The 6,931-nt window shown below is 43.0% G+C and overlaps 1 non-coding gene across 1 annotated transcript; it reads right to left on the reverse strand.

Annotated features, from left to right (window-relative positions):
- Nucleotides 1-4,415: 4,415 nt before the first annotated feature.
- On the reverse strand, nucleotides 4,416-4,523 carry LOC125341142. The gene has a single exon (XR_007208888.1). It is a non-coding gene; the product is annotated as a U6 spliceosomal RNA (small nuclear RNA).
- Between the last annotated feature and the right edge of the window lie 2,408 nt (nucleotides 4,524-6,931).

Here is a 6,931-nt window from a genome sequence, read left to right on the forward strand (position 1 = left end):
CCTCCACATTCATTTCCACTATATTTCTCAGATCATCCTTCAGGACCTCACCAAAAATAAGTCTTCATCCTTATATTTAAATTGAGATGATCCTATTCTGTCACTTTTGAATCATTCATATTGGTAAACAGCTACTCTGATCACTAAAGTTTATGGGAATCTAGCTTTATTTCCCCCTCTCTTTTGTGTTTTCTCTGATTAAAAGCAAGACTTGGTGGTGAACAAGAGATAGGCCCATGTTTTGCCTAGTCATTCTCACAGAGCTCTGAATAGTCCAGGAAACCTAGAGAAGAAATGCAAGCAGGTGACACTTGTGGAAGCCATTGGCCTGCATGCCAATTCCACCCAATAACTCAATACTTTTGGTATGGAAAACTGAGACCCCTAAATATGTCCTCATTCTGATCTCTGGAATCTGTGAATCTATTTCCTTCTTCAGCAAAAGAGGCGATGCAGATGTGTTTAGCTTAAGGATGCTGAGATCAGCAGATAACCTGACATAACCAATGGCTTTGAATATGGAGAAAGCAGCAGGTCACAAACCAAGGAATTTGGACTGTGCGGAGAAGCTGGAGAAAGCAAGAACCACTTTCTCCTCTAGAGCATCTCAAAATAATGTGGTTCTGCTGACACGGTTTAGGCACCCTATGCCTAGATATGCTGTGTGTTTGAAAGTTGTCATTTGTCACCATGGCCATGAGAAAGGAGTGCATTGGGTCATGCAGTGCATGAGGCAGCATTTCTCTCCCCCTGAGTTAATGTGATTCCCAAAGAGGCATTCTGTGTCATATTGTCTTTCCTGTCTTTCTCAGGATGTCTCAGTCATAATTTCCTTCAAAACAGATAAACTGCAGAGCTGCCCCTGCATCTTTTCAGCTGACCCCTCCCTCTCAAGCACATGTCCATTCAGGATTTCTCAGTTAAACACCTTTATTCTTTTCAAATACTTCCCACCTAGAGACCAAGTGGTACCAGGTTATCCTCAACGTGATATATTCATGACATCAGACTTGAACAGCTAATGGAAGCAACGATCTACCTTGATCCTTTGAATACTAGGTGGGCTGCCTGTTTGCAATACTTTTTCTGCAACTGAAATGGAAATCTCTGTAGCTAATGCTTCTGCTAGGGTGATGCATTGGAGAATCTAGAGGGTGTGACAGGGTAGGAATAGAAATGCGTCAACAAAACAAACATATTGAATGTTTCCCTACTGGTACTTAATTAGAAAAGATTTCCTGAAATTCCAAGCAGGATGCTTTTTTATAACTGAGATCACCAAGGCTGTACTGTACCCACAAGGAACCAATTCTGCTATACTTGATCCATGGCAGAGTGGATATGAGTGATGTCATGCCATGTGACCCTCACAAAGTCATCCTTTGTGAATATTCATGTGGGTGGCCAAACATGCTTCAAGTCTCTGGGAAATGAGACTTGGGTCTTTGAAGGAAACACAGGAGCAAAGAAATGAAGCAGAATGGTGAATGATTAGATGCAAACACTTGATGACTGGCTCCTTTCTGATGACAAAAAGGTAGGGCCATATTCTTTCTATAACTGCCAGGTGTGAGTATATGTCCTACTTTCCCATCCCATACATACTAAACAAACATAATGCCATTCAAAATTACTAAGTACGGGGGCTGGGAATATAGCTTAGTGGTAGAGTGCTTGCCTAGCATGCACAAAGCCCTGGGTTCGATTCTTCAGTAACACATAAACAAAAAAAGCTGGAAGTGGTGCTGTGACTCAAGAGGTAGAGTGCTAGCCTTGAGCAAAATGAAGCCAGGGATAGTGCTCAGGCCCTAAGTCCAAGACCCAGGACTGGCAAAAAAAAAAAAAAAAAAAAAAAAAACACCAAAAAAAATTACTAAGTACGGCCAGGTGCCAGTGGCTCATGCCTGTAATCCTAGCTACGCAGGAGGCTGAGATCTGAGGATCATGGTTCAAAGCCAACCTGGTCAGCAAAGTCCATGAGATTCTTATCTTTAATCAACTACGAAAGGCCAGAAGTGGTGCAGTGTCTCAAGTAATAGAGCACTAGCCTTGAGCATAGAAGCTCAGGGTCTGTGCTCAGGCCCAGAGTTCAATCCCCAGGAAGGGGGGTGGTGGGGGAAATGTATTAGGTACAATGGAGTATGTATACTGAGCTGGAAACACACCTTGCACTTGGTAATTCATGCCTCAACTTAAATATGGATATTACTGATAACATTTTCTACCTAGTAGCTCTGTTTTAACTAATTATTCATGATAACTATATGTTAAACTTAATGCCACTACATGCATATATATATATATATATATATATATAAATCCATTTTGGGTCAAGCCACTAATCTTCAGAAGCATGTAAATCTGATTTAAAGATAGACTTAAAAGGAAGTAATACTTCCATTTGATAGTACTGCAGAAAAACTCTGGAGACTAAAAGTTTTGTAATTATTTCTCATGAAGCACCACCTCTTCATCATTCTATCACCTTTCTCTTTACTTCCTGGACTTGCTTCTAGCACAACATCTTTGGAAGACAAATAAAATTCAAGCCCATAAGAAAGTGCTATTGAATTAGTTGCATAATCATTTTAAAACCTAGTACATAGTAAATTTCACAGAATGTATTAGCTTAAGTTATAGCTCTTTTTGTGGAGAAGGAAAGGAGAGAAAGGAACAGGGAGGCAATGAAGGTAGACGTTTGAAGCGCACAGGATTCATTAATTCAGTGTTTATTGAGTACTTCGTGTCAGGTGCTGTGGAGGTATAGCTTGTGGTGTGGGCAGATGACAAAAGCTGACATTTATGCTGACATTTGTGTTATGAATCAGTGCAGGGTGGTATATAGGATTTGAAGGGAGGTACCTACCTCAATGTGGGTCACAGAGGCTTTCAAATGAAGTAGGAGTATAAGTCAAAATCCAAAAGATAGCAATTAATCTCAAGTGTTGGAAATTTGAATAGAAAAGATTCTTCAATGATTCATTTTATGTGTCAACTTGGCTAGATATTTGACCAGATATGTAGTCCAACAAAATTAGGGTTTTTTTTTCTATGATAGTATTTTTTTAGACAAGATTGATTATTTAAGAGAGGCGCTGGTGGCTTGCTCCTATAATCCTAGCTACTCAGGAGGCTGAGGTCTGAGGACCCAAGTTTGAAGCCAACCTAGGCAGGAAATTCCATGAAATTCTTATCTCCAATTAATCATCAAAAAGCTGAAAGTGGAGCTGTGGCTCAAGAAGGAGAGCAGTGGCCTGGTTGAGCAAAAAAGCTAAGGGACAGCACCCAGGTCCTGAGTTCAAGTTCCAGTACTGGCACTCACACACACACACACACACACACACACACACACACACACTTATTCACTCATTATTTTTGTTTTTAAAACCGTAGAAGGGCATTTGGAACTGTGGGACTTTAAGTAGGGAAGGATTTGGGAGCCGCTAAATAAAACAGAATTTGGAGAGGATGCAGAGCGGCAGCAAGGAGGCCAGGGTAGGCGACGAAGGAGCAGGTGAGGGTTGACAAGAACTCATCTTGTTTCCAGTCTGTTGGACCCTACATTTGCCCGTGTTGGAGGACTCATTATACTTTCCAGAAAAGTGCTTGGCCCCAGCCAGAGCACATTCTTACCTTCCTGAGTATGCCCATGGCGCCATTTCCCATGCACACCTGTGGGACATCCACGCCTACGTCATGAGGTTCTTGGCTTGAGCAGGAGTGACCACATTGCCTCCAATGCCTTGGAGATTGGGGAATTTATTTCTCTTTGATGTACTTGATCATACTGATTTGCCCTAGGAAGAGTCCCGGGACTGGAAGGATGTCCCTACTAGACCGATGCGGCATTGGCCCCTGTCCCATCCTACCAATGCAGTAGTAGCTCACCAAAACTACCACAACCACACCAGCCTGAGCTGGCATGTCCAGCCTATTCTTGTCATCCCTGAGTCCCAATGGCTGCTTCACACAGCAGCTGTTGCTTGGCCTCTTTGGAGGCCAGTGGGTAATCCTGATTTCGTCTTCAGGTCTGTTGGAGCATTGATGGCTACCAGCTCATCCTCTTCATGCACAATAGGCAACTTCCCTTCCTTTCTGCGCTGCAGAATTTCATTAGCCTCCTTCCATGGGATGCCTGTAGGAGCGTCCACCAGGTCTTCTCCCTTCATCATGATCTCTTCCCAAACACGGTCCTGTTCTTCTTCCTTGAGAAAAGCAATGTCCCTCAAGGAAATGATGTCCACTTCCTAGCAGGCGTTGGCCTTCCATGCTGGGCCTTGGCCTCAAGAACATTCCACACACGATCCTTAGGGCTGAGGACCACAGGGTCTGTGACAAAGCCCTGCTGTATTTCTGGAAGGTATGGTGAGAAAGGACATTGCATCTCTTCTGTGAAATGCTTGGTCTAAGATGGGGGAAAATATGGAAGCTTCAAGAATTTGTGTGTCATCCTTGCTCAGAGGCTATGCTAATCTTCTCTGTACCGTTCCAATTTTAGTATATGTGCATGTGGAAGCGCGCACTATTTATAACTTTTAAGAAGCTAGACCAAAGGGTTTTAATTCAATGTGTCACCTTATAAAATTAACATTTAAGTCAGTAGACTTTGAATAAAGCAGATTACTACCATAATATAGGTGAGTCTTAATCTATTGATGCCTTCCGACCCAAACTGCCACTCTTCTCTTTATTCTGCAACTACTATAAGCCAAACTCCTAAAATCTCTCTATATATACACAGATGGTCCCTAACTTGTGATAGCTCAACTTTAGAAATTTTCAGCTTTACAAAGGTGTCAAAGTGTAGCTGTACAACTATTCTATTTTTCTCTTTCAGTACAGTATTCAATAAGATACAGGAAATATTCCATACTTGTGTAAAACAGGCTTTGTGTTCATTGATTGGGCCTAACCATAGGCTTATAAGATTGGATGGCTTGCTGTGATGTTTGATGGGTTTTTGTGCCTTCGGGCTTTGGATATTTTCAAGGTTCATTGAGACCATTATCACTTGAAGGGCATCAGTACATGTCACTAGTTATGTTTCTGAAAGCCAGGCTAAAATAGACTTGAAGCAGATTGCTCACATGTTCCAGGGCCTTGAAGGCATCAGAAGCTCCCAAGATGGGATATTCAGACACAGCCCAAGGCCCATGCTGCTATGAGAGAGCAGGTGGGGCCAGGGAAGCCAGGTCTTAAAGGCTGCCAAGGAATCTGGCTTCCTCTGCGAACTGTGGGAGCTGCCTGCTGTCTTGCACCTCCTCACTTTTTGCTGGGGTATAACATCACACTTCTCTGGGAACGGAGCCTCCACCCCCTCCACCCCACTCTAACCAAAGGACTTGCACAAAAAATATGTTTCTCTCATTCTTCTCCCCGAACACTGGTGATGACCCAAGACAAGCCAATTGGAGCTCTTCATGGAATTTTTCAATGACACTTGAACCAATGAATGGGACAGTTATCAATCTTCTACACAATAGGAGAAGGGCCTAGAATTTGTGATCTGCCACATGTGCAAAAAAACATCAGACTGTAAACCACCTGTACAACTCAGTGGGGAAGGAGGGAACTGGGGAGGGGAAGGTGGGAGCAAAATGAGGGAGGAGGTAACAAGTTTGATGAGAAATGCACTCACTGCCTTACGTATGAAACTGTAACCCCTCTGTACATCACTTTGACAATTTAAAATATATAAATAAATACAAAAATAATCAATAGACTGATGAGAGAGAGTAAAGTTGATAACAGAGGAAAGCATCAAGGATAGAAAGCACTGATAGCCTTTGAACACCTGGTTCCATTTGATCCTGAAGTCCTGCTGCATCCCAACTCATCTCATACTTTACTTATCCAGCCTTTCCGTAGATTCTTTGATGCCCAGACTCCAGATCTGCCTGCATCAACTGGGTTTCTGTGGTTGAGATAAAGGGTCAAGACTAACATAGGACTTCCTATGAGGTTCATGAAAACACAGAAGCGTGTTTTTGAAAGTTTCTGGTGGCTTTGGTTTAGAAAATGAAGAGAACTGGACACACAGGGGCATTTTAGCTTTTGCAGCAAGCCAGACAAGGAAACAGTGACTTGCATTAGGAAAGTGACAGTAGCTGGCATCTGAGCACACAAAATACTTCTTGCACTTAGTGTGGACAGAAGCCCTGCTAGGCACCAGGTAGGCAGTGGTCTTAATGTAGTAGAAGGACAAAATAACAAACAATGCATGGCCTATTTCCTGAAAGCAAATGGTATGGCAATAACATCAAGTGAAAGACAATGTGTACTGTTTTAGATTGGATGGCAGAACAAGGAATATATGAGCAGAGACCCAAGAAGGAAGGAAGAGTAAGTCATCTACTATGTGCAAGGCAGGTATTGGGAGCATCAAGAAACTCTATCTTGGGCTGGGAATATGGCCTAGTGGCAAGAGTGCTTGCCTCCTACACATGAAGCTCTTGGTTTGATTCCCCAGCACCACATATATGGAAAGTGGCCAGAAGGCCACTTTCCATGCTGTGGCTCAGGTGGCAGAGTGTTAGCCTTGAGCGGGAAGAAGCCAGGGACAGTGCTCAGGCCCTGAATCCAAGGCCCAGGACTGGCCAAAAAAAAGAAAGAAACTCCATCTCTCTCTCTCTCTCTCTCTCTCTCTCTCTCTCTCTCTCTCTCTCTCTCTCTCTCTCTCTCTCTCTATGCTGGTTCTGGGGATGCTTGAAGTCAATGCCTGAGTGCTGTCCCTAAGCTTCTTTTGCTCATGGCTAGTGCTCTACCACTTGAGTCACAGCACCACTTCTAGCTTTTTCTGAGTGGATAAGAGTCTCATGAACTTTTTTTTGCCATGGCTGGCTTCAAACTATGATCCTCATATTTTAGTCTCCTGAATAGCTAATATTTCAGGCATTAGACACCAGTACTCAGGGTTCAGTCTTCTCTTTGC

The sequence above is a fragment of the Perognathus longimembris genome, chromosome 1 (genome assembly GCF_023159225.1).
Source record: "Perognathus longimembris pacificus isolate PPM17 chromosome 1, ASM2315922v1, whole genome shotgun sequence".
Lineage (NCBI taxonomy): Eukaryota > Metazoa > Chordata > Mammalia > Rodentia > Heteromyidae > Perognathus > Perognathus longimembris.